The 15,253-nt window shown below is 49.0% G+C and overlaps 1 protein-coding gene across 1 annotated transcript in view; it reads right to left on the bottom strand.

The window, feature by feature from the left end:
- The window catches only part of NXN (nucleoredoxin), a 152,391-nt gene that overhangs the window by 6,728 nt on the left and 130,410 nt on the right, over positions 1-15,253 (bottom strand). The gene's annotated exons all lie outside the window — the stretch shown is intronic.

The following is a 15,253-nucleotide window of genomic DNA, read 5'->3' as shown; positions in this document are numbered from 1 at the left end:
TATGGTATCCTCCTTATCCCACTCTGTAAACACCAACGAAGTCATGCATTTCAAGAATTGAACCCCAGGTCTTGGCACATAGAAGGATTTGGTAAATTCTCAAGAGATCCCAGAGAAGCAGAAGATACCCCTGCCACCTGCAGGGGATCTAAAACCTGATGGAGGGGGTGTGAAAACACACTCCTGCGTCTGTACTCGCTACACACACAGGCCAGCACAAATCCACCCATGCAGTGGGAGGTGGCCCAAAGGCAGCTGCCCTAGCAGTGTGAGCACAGGGGCCAGAGGAGGGGAGAAGCCTGGGGGCAGGGGCTGCAGCAGAACAGGGGACAGCTGGCTGCCAGTGAGCCAGCGACCCCACCCCCATCTCCAGCCCTGCTGCTCAGGGAGGTTCCAGGACTCCCTCTCTGAGGGGGACAGTCCAGGAGGGAATGTGCAGCCTGCAGTGCTACCGCCCTCACTTTAGAGTCCTAGGCTAGAGTAAGAAATGCCACACAGCAGTCTCTGCAAACCACACACCTCCCCCCAACCACAAAGCCTCAAGTGAAAAACCAGAGAAAGCCCCACCCTGGGTTGCAGTCGCATTTGGGATTTCTGCCTCCTTGTTCTTTGTACCCCACTGCCCACTGCCTCTCCTCCAGCTGGGGTACCCCCTACTGACCACCACCCACAGCCACGGCTTTGTCCTTTTGGAGACGCTTGTCCCTCCACTGGCAGCAGCTCCCCACCCCTGTCTCCGAACCAGCCACCTCTCCTCTGAAGCTGACCAGAGCTTTAATTCTATATGGGCCAGGGAAAGCCATAGCGATTTAATATTTATAGATTCCAAAGTGTTCAGTGAGTAATTTGTTCCACTGACATTTTACTTCTCTGTGGGGGTAGGGGCATTGAAGGACCAAGAATATGGCCCTAGTGTTTTGTAATCCAGTGTGGCTATTGGCCCAGCAGGCATGTGGTGGTGGGCCTGTCTTCAAAAGGACTTAAATCCATTATGTTCACACCTATTAGAAGTGGCCTGGCGTGTTGGAGAACAGGTCCAGGGATCCCTGGGTGGCTCAGCGGTTTAGCTCCTGCCTTCAGCCCAGGGTGTGATCTTGGATTCCTGGGATCGAGTCCCACATCGGGCTCCCTGCATGGAGCCTGCTTCTCCCTCTGCCTGTGTCTCTGCCTCTCTCTGTCTCTCATGAATAAATAAATAAAATATTTAAGAGAGAGAGAGAGAGAGAGAGAGAGAGAGAGAACAGGTCCAGAGAGAAATGAGCTCTGGAGAACTGCCATTCCCACCGCATCCTATACAAACGCAAGCGGCTCGGGCTCCTGGGCCTTTTCACATTTTCAGAGCCAGTGTGGCCTCCTGAGTTGTGTGTCACACAGAGCACAAGAGGCATGGAGTATTTTCAGCTTTATCCTTACAGCTGCATGTCATCCTCCAGAGTCTAGGTTCCCCATCCCCAAGGATAGGCCAGCCAGCTGTGGGCGAGTGCCTCCCACTGTGCCCCAGCTCAAATAGGCTTTGGCAGAGTTCTTTAATCAGAGCTGGTGTGTTTCTGACATCGGGCAATTACAAGTGTTGGGTTAAACCAGGGCCTGCCCACTGCTATGATTAGACATAGCAGCCGGTCTGTTTGTAAGCCAGAAGTGGGACGCTGAGCAGGTTGGTGGAGGACAAGTAGGCACACAGGACAGAGACGGGAAGAAAAGTAAAATCTGAGGGCAAGGAAATCCACTTCCTGATCTGGTGCCTCGGTTTCTCCAAGGGACTCTTCTAAGGGGCCTTCTCTGTTCCATGGCTGCAGCCTCTCTGAAATCCTTGCTGGTGAGGACCGGCAGGACAAGGACCTGAAACCCTCTGCTGGCTGCTGAGGGGTCCTTAGCTGATTCCACCAAGGAACAGCACCCCTCAGCCTTGACTCTCCCCACCCCTTCCCTGCAGCTGCACAAAAGCAAAGTCCCCACTTGTATTTGTGCTTTGAGCACCAAAGCCCATGTCTAAGAGCCCAAGATAACGAGGAATGAGTGACTGTGATGCATAAACAGAAAGCAAGTGGGTAAAATAATCACGGTCAGCCATCAACCCAGAGCAGCTCCTCTCTGGCAGGCACACTGGGCCAGGTCCCGTCGCCATCACCCGGTCTTGGGTTAGCTTGGCCCTAGAGCCTTAAGAGTGTGTGCTTTCCTCCAGGGATGAACCACAGGAAGAACAGGAGAGCTATCTCTCTCAGCACATCTGCTCGGTACCATACAAGCATGGCCACGCTCCTTTATTCACCCTCCATAACGATAGCTGCGGGAGGTACGATTAATCCTCTTTTAATGGATGGCCAAGTTCCCCACCTAAGGTCATCAGCCGCAAGTGGCCAAGCTGAGACAGGAGCCCTGGTCTGCCTGTTGTTTTTCTACAGGCCACTGTAGGTGGGGGGTTCTCACAAGCAGGCAAGAGAGGGCCCTGGCTCCTGCGCCCCCACATCCACAGCTTTCTGCACTTCCTCCTCAAGGCCATGGGGAGGAAGGCTGGGGCTGCCATCACCTCTTCCCTCTCCTCCCCTCAGCAGGCGTTCCCACTCCCCTCCCTTGAAGCAGGTTCCTGGAAGCAGAGACTTTTTTTTTTTTTTTAATTTTTACTTATTTATGATAGTCACACAGAGAGAGAGAGAGAGAGGCAGAGACACAGGCAGAGGGAGAAGCAGGCTCCATGCACCGGGAGCCCAACGTGGGATTCGATCCCGGGTCTCCGGGATCGCGCCCTGGGCCAAAGGCAGGCGCCAAACCGCTGCGCCACCCAGGGATCCCGGAAGCAGAGACTTCTAAGGAGAAAATAGGGCAAAGCCTCTAATGGGAAGCTGAAAAGGAATGGAAAATTTCTAATCAATGCCTTTGTGCAAAATAACTTCCATGCCAGTGAGGGGCTTCTCTGAAGGGAATGCAAAGGAAGCATCTCATCTCTGTTCAAGCTTGTTAGTTCCCAGCTGGGATGTACTTGAGGAAAAGTACAGTGAGAATCCTAAGGAAGATCCAGGCCGCCCACTTAACTTCTTGGAGCCTCATGTCCACAGCTGTCACAGGGGGTAGAGACGGTATCCTATCTTACTGGGTGTTGTGAGGAACAAACAAGATGACAAGTATAAAATGCTGAAGGCAGAGTATCTGGTATACAGTGAGTACTCCATAAATACTACCTCTTCTTATAAATAACTTAATGATTATTAGTTTTGGCCATCCCTGCATTGATTATCTGGCTCATGGAAAGGCAGAGGTATAGAAAACTATGCCTCGGTCTGGTGAGATAAACAGCAACTTCCAACCTCTGTGCTGGCTGGAGGAAGTAGCTGAAGAAACAGAATGCAGAGACAATGTCAACACTGCAGCAAGCATTCTAGGAACTATATGAGGTCCACCACATGTGGGGTTGGTGTCTTTTACTTGCACCATCTCAAGCTTACCATTGAGGGGAAGAACATACCTCAAGGAAGAAAACGCCTCAAGCCCCCTGCCCTGATGTGCTGGGCTGGACCACAAGTAGTGCCTAAGAGTCCCCCTTCACTGTCTCCCTCAAAACCTCCAGAACAAAGAACAAGGCCGAAAAGCCTGCTCCAAACAATTTCCTCCGGGGAGGAGCCAATCTGTGAGTATTTAAAACAATCTCAAAGCCATGTGTCCCGAGACTGTCCTACATTTAGTTTGGCTTCTTTTCCATTACCAAGGAAAGAGGAGGTTTTGAAGGGAGTGGCAGCGGCAGGGGCCTGGGGCAGGAAAGCTCTGTCGCACAGCACTCTGGCAGTGGGAGAGGAGCTGGGTGGGGCTGGAACCCGAGAGATTTCTTGCTCTGCCTCTAGACTGTGGTAGGATCTGAGGGGCTGGGAGGCATCACACAGAGGCTGCTGAGAGCTGGAGGATAAATGGGAGGAAAAGCAGACCCTCAGCAGGAACAGCAGGTGAGGGCATAGGGCAGGGCAAAAAAATATGTGATCACAACAGTGGCCATCATGGGGGCTAGAGCAAGCTGGAGAAGGTTTGTAATATATCGCTAAATAGAAAGTAGAGAATACCCAGTGCTATGTGTGTAGGATTACAGCTCTGGGTAAGTACGTATGTGTGTGGACAGAGACCAAAAGGGACTCAGAGCATGAAAAACAATTCTGTCGTAAGGCAGGAATGCAGGTGAGAGATATAGATTTGAGTTCTCTCTCTCTCTATTTTATTTTATTTTATTTTATTTTATTTTATTTATTTTATTTTATTTTATTTTATTTTATTTTATTTATGATAGTCACACACACACACACACACACAGAGAGAGAGAGAGAGAGAGAGAGGCAGAGACACAGGCAGAGGGAGAGCAGGCTCCATGTAGGGAGCCCGACGTGGGATTCGATCCCAGGTCTCCAGGATAGCGCCCTGGGCCAAAGGCAGGCGCTATACCGCTGCACCACCCAGGGATCACTCTCTCTCTCTTTTTTAAGATTTTATTTATTTATTCTTGAGAGACAGAGAGAGAGAGAGAGAGAGAGAGAGAGGCACAGGCAGAGGGAGAAGCAGGCTCCATGCAGGGAGCCCAATGTGGGACTCAGTCTGGGGTCTCCAGGATCAGGCCCTGGGCTGAAGGCGGCGCTAAACTGCTGAGCCACCCAGGCTGCCCAGATTCCAGTTTTCTTAAACGGTGTTTTGCTAAATGCATATTAGCTTCAAACAAAAACCAAAGAACAACTGGAGGGCAGTCAGGCAGAGACAACAAACACAGGCTACGCTCTGGCCACCTCGCTTGCCAGCTTCCTTTAGCAGCTCCCTCTGCACTCCCTGCTGGCTTGCCCAGACCAGCCCCTGCCAGGAAAACGAAGGGACAGAGAGGACTGCTGGTCTGGGTGGTGAGACTTGGAGAATCACAAGGAAGGGTGCAGGGATGGGTCTGGCCTGCTTGAACTTGGCCAGCAAGCCGCTTGGGTGAGTGTCTGCGTCAGGAGGCACAAAGATTTATGGCACCATTCTGGTGACACAGAGAAACCAGATGCAACCCGGTGTCCCTCAACAGCATATGGCTATGTAAACAGCGGTCCAATTGTGCTGTGGAACCCTTTCTAGCACTGAAGAGAAATGAACCAGATACCAATATCCATAAAGATATATCTTGAAAACATAACAGTTAGTGAGAAAAGCCAAGTTACAGGATGATCTTACAGCATGTCAGCACTTAAGTACGCTTTTAAAAAACACACCCAGCACGACTATATATTATTCATGGATTCATACATATGCATTAAAAATATGAAAAACCAATTATGAAGATACACATGAAATGTATGGAAGCATCTCTCCCAGAGGAAAGTGCACAGCGCTCCGAAGGAGAGAGGATCCTCACCTTTGTCTCTGCAAACCCTCCCACCTGTTTATGTTTTACACACCCCAAACAAAACCTTCAATTCTAGGTGGTAGCCACAGCAGTGCTTATTGTTATCCTGCGTCCTTTCTCATTTTTTCCTTTTGTATGTTCTCCAAATTCAACAAGACACCAGAAAGGGACATTGCGGCAGCGCCCAGCCTGCCCTCCCCAGGCCCAGGCGGCCAGCTGCAGCCGTGTGTGCCAGCCCTTCACACACCAAGATTGGTCTATAAAACACACGCAGCGGCCCCCCACCCTCTGCCTACTGAAAAACACAACCTCCAGACGCTTTGTTTCTGTAGAAAATAAAGAGGTTCTGCCTCAAACTCATTTTTTGACGGGAGCGGGAAAGAGGGCAGAGTTAGAGAAAGACAGAGCAAAATGGTGGAGTCGGAAGAGGAAGGATGGAAAGGCGAAGAGAAGCAGAGGGATAAGGAGCAGGGAAAGAGGGTGACAGAGAAGTCGGAGGAGATCCTGCGGCCACAGGCGTTTGTGCTGCTGCCCCTCAGCAGCCACCCTCAGCAGCCAGGCTGGCGGCACCATCCCGCTCCAGGGCTGTTCTCCTGGAGGAGGGGACTGCATCTATCCCTCTGTCCACTCTGGCCCCTACACAGCCCTTAGGCTGTCTGCCCTCTCCAAAGGCTAGGGCCAGGGGAGGGGAGAGGAGGACAAAACTCTGGGGCCCCCACCCAGGAAAGAAGGGGCGTTATTGCCTCCCTGCAAAGAACATGGTGTTCTCTGACAGCCAGGATTAGACAATTGTTAATGGGATTTGCTTTTTGCCAAGTGTGTCTAAACCCTTCCTTTAGAAAGGCATTTTTAAACAGCTTATAGGCTGCGAATTCCTCTGCAAAAAGTGGTGGAGTAGGGACTCAGAGTAAAAGAGCCGCTCCCATGAGACCCAGGGGTGCCAGGGCCTCGGTGAGCCCAGGTGGCCTGGTGAAGCCTGCCGGTTAACAAGGCCTGGGCTCAGCCCAGGGTGCCAGAGGGAGCCGGCAACCCACCAGCAGCAGCAGCAGGACTTCTGGCCTGGCCAGGTCAGGTGCAAGCTCCTCAAGACCTGTAGATGCTTCTGCAACCACCTCAAGATCCAGGTGTTCCCACTGTAGCTTGGACGGGGGCCTCAACAAGGCATTTTATGCAAGGCCTCCTTCAGTACACTGGGCAGTGCTCAGAATCCAGTGATGCTCTGAGGCTGAAGACCAGGATGCTCAGAGGATTCCAGGTCCTATCTGCATCACCCATTTTCATCTGAGCTTGTCAGGATAACACAGGGAAACTCTGTCCTCATGGGTCTCAATATACAGAGTGACCATCAGATCAAATAACTGGCTCACTGTAAGGCACAGGTCAGACCAGGAGAAGGTGGCTCACCTTGGATGTGGGCTGGGAGTATACCCAGTACTCTGTGAGAGCACCTTCATCAGAATGCTTCAGGAGGAGACACAGAGCCCAGAGCTCATGAAGAGTCAAACAAGGGAGCATGAGCTCTCCCAGAAGTAGCCCCATAGGATTTGCTGAAGACTGGATCCTCAAAACAGCAAGAACCCTCTACTGACCCAGCATATGTGTGGAGTGTGTGTGTACACGGTGATATTATAATATGGTAAGAAATTCATAATTATCTTCATTCCTAGTTCCTGGCACCCAACTCCTAAAATCCTTGTCATCTTCTGAGTGGTAGGGGTGAGAGGGACATCCTATTACAATACTTGGTCTTATAACATTTGATCTCAGATCCTGACAAAAGAGCACCTCAGACCCTTGGAATCTGGGAGTGATAAGTGTCTTTGGTGGCTGGGGCCCCTAAATAGTTTCAAAGGTGAGGGCTGGTGGCCAGAAACTTCCAGCTGGCCCCCCTGACCTTTGCCTTCTGGGGAAAGGAGAGAGCTGGAGGCTGAGTAACCAAGAACGGCCAATGGTTTAATCAGGCCAATGATTTAATCTTTGTAATGGAATCTCCATAAAGACCCCTAACTGGGGGGTCCCTGGGTGGCTCAGCAGTTTAGCACCTGCCTTCAGCCCAGGGCATAATCCTGGAGTCCTGGGAGCCCTGCATGAAGCCTGTTTCTCCCTCTGCCTGTGTCTCTGCCTCTCTCTCTCTCTCTCTCTCTCTCTCTCTGTCTCTCATGAATAAATAAAAAAATCTTAAAAAAAAAAAAAAAGACCCCTAACTGGTTGGGGGCAGAGAGCTTGGGGTTGGTGAACACGTGGAGATGCTGGGAGCATGGTGGGCCTAGAGGACATGAGGGTCCTGTGCCCCTTCCCACACACCTATGTATCAGTTCCATCTGGCTCTTCCTGGCTTGTATTCTTGACAATAAACTGATGATAGTAAATAAACTGCTCTCCTCAGTCCTGTGGGCCATTCTAGCAAAATACTGAACCCAGTAAGGGTTGGGAGCCTCTGATTTATGGCCAGTTGGCCAGAAGTATGGGAGGCCTGGACTTAACGATTAATGTAAAGTATGGGGGTTCTGGTGGGAATGAGCACTAGACCTGTGGGATCCGACACTATCTCCACGTAGATGATGTTAGAATTCAATTTACTTGGAGGACACCCAGGTGGTGTGGGTGTGGGTTCTCCTTGGAGAACCCAGGAGGTTGGTGTGGGTGGAAAACCCACATACACATTTGGTGTCAGAAATGCTATGAGTAGAGGTACCTGGCTGGCTCAGTTGATGGAGCGTGCAACTTTTTTTTTAAATAAAGATTTTTCAAAAATTTTAATTATTAGAGGGAGAGCAAAAGCGTAAGCAAGTGGGGGAGGAGCAGAAAGAGAGGAAAACAGAGAATCCCAAGCAGACTCTGTGCTGAGTGTGGAGCCCAATGTGGGGCTCGATCTCACAACTCTGAGATCATGACCTGAGCTGAGATCAAGAGTTGGATACTTAACTGACTGGACCACCCAGGTGCCCCATGGGCAACTCTCGATCTCAGGTTTATGAGTTTGAGCCCCTCAGTAGGTGGAGAGGTTATTTAAAAATAAAATCTTTAAAAAGAAAAAAGAAAAAAAAAAAAAAAAAAGGAAGAAGTGCTATAGCAAAAAGAGCCCAGAATATACAGATGTACATATAAACACATCTGTTGAATGATTTTGGAAGTTGTAACCACAGAGTCACACAAAGCTCAGAAATACTCAGACTTCAATCAAAAATAATTTTCAGAGTTCTGTGATGCTATGATGAGATAGATAATTCCATCAAGGTCAAAGGTATCAGAGTTGGACTGGAGGCATTTAAATCTCCTCAGATGCAAACAAAAGCAAAATTCAGTCAAAGGACGGTACAGCCTGGCAAGGAGCTACCCACTTCCAAGACTTGAGAGAAGCCTTCAGAAATGATACCACACCAGGGACATGAACTACAAGGGCTCCAAAGAGGACGACCGTCCTAGGTGTAGGGCAAGGAGCCTGGATGCTGGACCTGTGCAACCTCAGTGAGCCAAGAGGAGACTTCCTGCGCTCAGGTGCCAGGCCCAGGTATCCCGCTCTGCCCTCTGCTTCCCTGGGCCATCCCCATCCCAGCTAGGGCACATGGCTCAAGCCATGCTAGATGCCCAAGAAATGATTCCTGAAGAAAAGCCTGAATGAACAGGAAAGGAGGGAGAAAGAAAAAGAACTTCTGGCTGGGAGCACATAGATCCTCACTCTTTGTCCTAAGGGAATAGCCAATCTATGAAAAAGTCAGCCTTTGGAACTACACACGGGAACAGAATACATGGCAGGAGGTCGCACAAGCACAGGAGTTTGCAAGAAGAAGGTTTGCTCCAGGAGGGAAGGCACTGGGGAGGAGGCCATGAGAGATGGCAGGGCTGGGGAGGGGAGGGTGTGGACAGGGGAGCAATAAGACATGGGCTGTGAAGGTGTTTGAGACCGGACTACAGAGAGCCTTGGAAGCCAGGCCACAGCTGTGAGGGCTTCTGGGCAGGGGATGAATCCCAATGTCTAGAAGGTTCACTTGGAGCTGCTCTGCCACGCTGGTGTGTACAGCATAGTGGGACGAAGGTGGAATACCTGGTGCAGAGGAACGGAAGTGTTCTAGGTGTAATGGAATCCTTAGAACACAGGGAGAGGAGCCCGAGACAAGCTTCTGTGAAGGAGAAATCCAAGAAATGGGGCAGGAAACAGCCAGGAGATGGGGTGCCGTGAGGAGAGGCGGAAGGGGAAAGGATTTTAGGGGTAGCCCCAAGTGTCTGAAAACAAAAGCAAATGAAGAGGAGAATAGAGAGGTCAGTGGATTGCACGCATTCCTATTCATTCCCACAAGACCTCGTCCAATTTCAGGCTTGATCTATGACTTCGGGACAACTAGAGAAACAGACTGCTAGCTCAAGGCCCACCTCCCTCACACTTCCAAACCGCTGAATCCACACCACCACTTGAGTGTCTAATGGGCATCTCCAACTCAACATGGTCAGAATTAAACTCCTGCTCAACTGAATTCCACGCTCCGTCCACATGCCCCCCACACAGCGCACACAGCTCTCCCAGCTCCGCTGATGGGGACTGCCTCCTTCCCATGGCTTGGGCAGGAGGCCGTGGAGCCGTCTCTGACTCTTCCTTTCCTCCCACACCCCATATGGAATCTGTTAGCAGACTCTAAGACTCTACCATCAAACTGTCTAGAGCCAGCCATGGCTTGCCACCCCTACGGCCACTATCCCTCCCTGAGCACCGCCATCTTGTTCCTGGATGACCACAACCCCGTCCCAGAGTGTCTCCCTACTTCTCAGCACAGCAACCAGAGCGACCCTACCACTAGCTCATGGGACTCCTCTGCCCAGACCATGCCAGTGAAGTGTGGCCCACTTCACTCAGCATGAAAGCCAGAGTTTTATTAACAAAGGCTCCTAGGGGACCCTTTCTAGTCTTAACCCCTGAAAATTCCCCCTTCCTCATATTGTTCCAGCTGTGCTGGCCTCCCCGTTCTATAAACATGTCAGGCATGCTTCCACCCGAGCCTTTGTACTGGCTGTTCACTCTGCCTGGAACATTCTTCTCTCCCAGTGAACCACAATGTTAATTCTCTCATCATCCTCTTCATGGAGACAACCCTGACCACCCTATTTCAAACTGCGACCCACACCTTGTGATCCCAATTCCTCTCCCTTGCTCTATTTTTTTTCCATAGCACTCATAGCTCAATACACCGTACACTTAATTTTTTTAACATTATATTTACTGCCTGTCTGTTTCTGTAAGACTGGAAGCTCCATGAGGTCAGGGGCCTTTGTTTTTTCAGTTCACAAATGGAGCATACCACATGCACAAGACTACATTTTATTAAATAACACATGAATAGGAGGTGCCCAGTGATCTGAGAGGCCTGCTGTATGTAGCTTAGTACTGGGGCTGGAAGAACAAGAGGAGCAGATTTCCCAAGCTCCATAAAGACAGGGACCACAACCTTACCATGTTGGTGTCCCTTGCAGCTGGAGGCAGGTCACATGGTAGAAGCCAAAGCAATGGCAGTGTCTTTGAGAATTTTGGTGTTTAGAAAAAAGAGAGAGGAATGGTAGCTGCTTGGGACGGAATGTGATGCCCCACATTCACATATGAAGTCCTAACCCCCAATGTATTTGGGGATGGGCCTGTGAGGAGGTGATAAAGGTTAATGAGATCATAAGGATGGGGCCCCTAACTGGATAGGGCTAGTGTCCTTATAAGAAGAGTAAGAGACACCAGAGCTCTCTCTCCACCACAGCAAGCAGATGGCCATCTACAAGCCAGAAGAGGAGCCCTCACTAGGGATCCAGTCAGCCAGCACCTTGATTGTGGACATCCCAGACTCCAGCTCTGTGAGAAATGAACTCCAACTATTTAAGCCATGGTGTTTGTTATGGTAGCCAGAGCAGCCTGAGACAGCAGCTTCTATGTATGACTAAGAGACCTGAGCATTCTGTGAAGCGGCAAAGAACTGAGAGACAAGGAGGAAAAAAGGGAAGGAAAACTGAAGAGGCAAGAGCAAGACTCTAGAAGGACAGAGGCCAACTCTCAGAAAGCCTGGATGACATTTCTTCCAACCAGAAAGAAGGGGGATGGGGAAAATGCCTAGACGTCTTAAGTTATGAACTTGATGGTGTAACAGGGATGTTCCCTGGCAGAGAGGAGAACAGGGAATTAGGGAGAGACTGCACCATGGGAGACCCTAGCAGGGAGGAGGGGCACAAGCCTGGAGCTCAGCCTGTGGTCCCTGGTGAGCCCTCTGCTGGCCCCTGCTCCGCATCCTCATCACTCTGCTCTGGCCCAGCCTGTGCGAGCCTGCAAAGGCATGTTCTCAGCGCCCCTACCCCTACAACAGGCTGTGCATTTTCTCTACCTTGTTTGCATAGTCAGAGGCAGCAGAATGCAAAAATTCATCTGCTCTAATCCAGGCACACCTTGTGCTTTTTTTTTTTTTTTTGAGAGATTTTATTTATTTGTTCATGAGAGACACACAGAGAGAGAGAGAGGCAGAGACATAGGCAGAGGGAGAAGTAGGCTCTCTGCAGGGAGCCCAATGTGGGACTCAATCCTGAATCCCAGGATGACACCCTGAGCCGAAGGCAGACGCTCAACCACTGAGCCACCCAGGTGTACCAGGCACACCTTGTTTTATTGTACTTCCTTTTACTGCCCTTCAGAGATGGTGTGTTTTTTACAAATTGAAAATTTGTGGCAATCCTGCTCAAGCATGTCTATCGGTGCCATTTTTCTAATAGCACCTGCCCATTTTACGTCTCTATGTCAACATCTCAATTCTTGCAGTATTTTAAGCTTTCTCATCATTATTATATTTGTTATGGTGATCTACGATCAGTGATTAAAATTTGCTGAAAGCTTGGATGACAGCATTTTCTGGCAATAAACTATTTTAATTAAAATATGTACATTGTTTTTTTAGACATAATGCTATTGCACACTTAATAGACTACAGGTTATAGCAACAATTTATCACATGGTGTTGATCACATGGTGAGGATTAATTGACTTAATACATATGAAAACAGAACCACATTTAGCATACTCAATTAAAAAAAAACGTTCATACTATAGTATAAACATAACTTTTATATGCACTGAAAAAACAAAAAATTAAACTGACTGGCTTTATTGAGATATTGCTTTACTATGGTGGTCTAGAACCAAACCTGTGATATCTCCGAGGTGTACCTGTACTTCTAAGTGCAGTGCAACTGGCTGGTAAGATCAATATAAAATGCTGTACAAGAACTTACTAACAACATGCACTTCTAACAGAAACCAGATCCCTGGAGCACCTGGGTGGCTCAGTTGGTTAAGCATCTGCCTTTAGCTCAGGTCATGATCCTGGGGTCCTGGGATTGGATTGAGCCTAACATCAGGCTCCCTGCTCAGTGGAGAGCCTACTGCTCCTTCTCCCTGCCATTCTGCCTACTTGTGCTCTCTCTCCATCAAATAAATAAAATAGAAAGAAAGAAAAGAAAAAAAAAATAAAAATAAATAAAAAAGAAAGAAAGAAAAGAAAGTAAAGAAAGAAGAAAAGAAATCAGACCCCTGATGCACATGGAACCCCCAGAATGCCATGAGGCAGAAGATCATTAAGTGACCCCGTGAAGTTGGAGGGAGGCAGAGATAGGGAGATGGGCCCTTGGCTGCAGAAGCCACCTGGGCCACTTGTCCCAGGGCCTGAGGGAGCAGCCTCCCTCTCCCCTGTCATGAACCCAGTGTGAGGCCTGGTTACAGTGGGTGTTTAATGCATCCATCAGAAGTACCAGTGGATGATCTGTCTCTGGAATTTCTCTTCCAATCTAGATTAAGTATCACTATTGCATTGATCACAACTTTAATGAAAAATTTCAAAAGGTTCCAAAGTGCAAAGGGTCAAGTTCAAGGACATTAGCATGGTGCTCAAGGCTAAGATGTAGCATCACTAACCTTATGGCCCACTCTGCCCTACAGTACACTATAGGCATCTTATTCTGGCCTTTGCCCTAGACACTCCCTATCAAAATCTCATCCACTCTGCAAGGCTCTGCTCCAGAGCCACCTCTTCTAGGAAGCCTTCCTGGTTCAATAGCTCCAAGCCAGAGTCTCATCGAGACTCAGGTTATTCTATCACATGGCCCTTCATTAGATACTGCCTGGAGAAGGATCCTGTGCTTCTCTCTATACTCTCACTTCACTGTGCTTCAGTGCATCTAAGAGGCAGACAGATCAAGGTCAGCATGCAATGCCTGCCAGGCTGCCTGCAGGAATGAGTTTTAAGGCTTATTAGCTCAAGAGGGTCAGTGATTGAGGGAGCAAGAGGTGGAGGCTAGGAGAGTAGATAGGTCTGCCCTGAAGAGAGACTAGCACGGATGGCAGGGGAAGGTATGCCATGGAGCCAGCAAATGAGGAGCAGCGGGGCTGCCCCAAAGCAGAGGATGTTCACTGGTGGGAGCTGGGTTCTTTCACTGTTGCTAGCTGGCCACTGCTTGCCTGGCCACAGGGCCTCTCCAGGTCAGCTTACTGATCCTCCACTGAGGGCTCCTTGAAGTCGCAACCGTATGTGTACTTCTCAGCCCCACACCACCAGGGCCTTAAAAGATGGCGCCAAAGCAATGTGTCCCTGAGAATTCCCCATTCTCTTCCTCCAAAGATGCAGTCAGCTGCCTGGGCCACACCTAACAACCGCGGCTCCTACGTCTGTAATATTTATAGGCTGACAGCTGGGGACTCTGAGAGTTCCCTTCTCTGCTGTCTGAAGGCAGACAGAAAATGATCCATTTAATTTTTTTGTGCCCTGCCCAACAGTTAACAGGGCACCCTCTAGCCCTAGTTAGCATATCTAAAACTTGTGTTGAATCTTCCAGGGCTTGTGATCTCTCCTTATGAGATTGCTGTTCTGTGTCAATCGTCCTCCCACTCCCTCAGGGTCCTCAGAGGCATCTCATAGAGCACACAGAGAGGGGCACAGACTGCCACCCTCAAACCGACTATGCATGATATAGACCCATCTTTTGGTAATTTTAAGTTTCAAGTAACTCCACAGCCTTAGCACTGACTGCCAGGAATACCAACCTACATTGCACTGGTCCCCACATCCAGGAAAGGGCTCTACCTCGGGGAGGGAAGGTTCTGCTCCTTGATGGCATAGGCTCGGAAAGAATCTGCCTCTGCATGGAGGGCCTTGTGGTGGAGCAGGGTGGCAGAGTGAGGCCCAGCACCTGCTCTGCCCTCTGGGAACAGTGTTGGTCTTCAAAGTCCTCATACAGAATGGCACTTACAGGACCCTTTCTAGTTCCTCAAAACATTGTCATACTCTGCTCTCTAGATATCTCCCAACGTAAATCTCCTCCTGTCCACTCAAGGTCAAGACTGGGCTACTCTTCTGGTTTCCCATAAAGGTCAGTGCATGGGCTTAGCTGGAATTAAGAAATAGATTCCTATGCATTTAAATCCTTCAAAAAGGACTGGAGGTTGCCTAAACAGCATGTGATATAATTCAATAAAAAGAGATGAAAATATCTTCCTGAAGGGAAAACAGAGAAGAGTAAATGAAGCTAAGGTCAAGGGCATGGAAGAGAAAAGGCGAGTTTTGCAAAGTTGCTAAAGGTGGTTACAAATTCAGCTCTGGGTTTTCTAGGGGCTAATGCCAAAAAAAAAAAAAAAACAAAAACAAAAAAAAACCAAAGGTAGTCCATTATGAAATTTAACATATACAAAAAATGAAAGGAAAAAAGGAAAAAACCAAAAACAAAAATCTACCACTTGCTTAAGAGAAGCTCAGCTTCTGCTGGGCACTAAAAGATAATTTCCTGAGCATAAATTTCTAAAAGTGGGATTTCTAAATCAAAGGTTTTGTAAATTTTCTAGAGGCCTTTGATGTATATTGCCACTTGCTCTCCTGAAAGGTTGTCCTGATTTCATTACTACTA

This window comes from Vulpes vulpes, chromosome 2 (genome assembly GCF_048418805.1).
Source record: "Vulpes vulpes isolate BD-2025 chromosome 2, VulVul3, whole genome shotgun sequence".
Classification (NCBI taxonomy): domain Eukaryota; kingdom Metazoa; phylum Chordata; class Mammalia; order Carnivora; family Canidae; genus Vulpes; species Vulpes vulpes.
The sequence above is the reverse complement of the archived record's forward strand: the minus strand, read 5'-3'. Positions and strand labels throughout refer to the sequence as shown.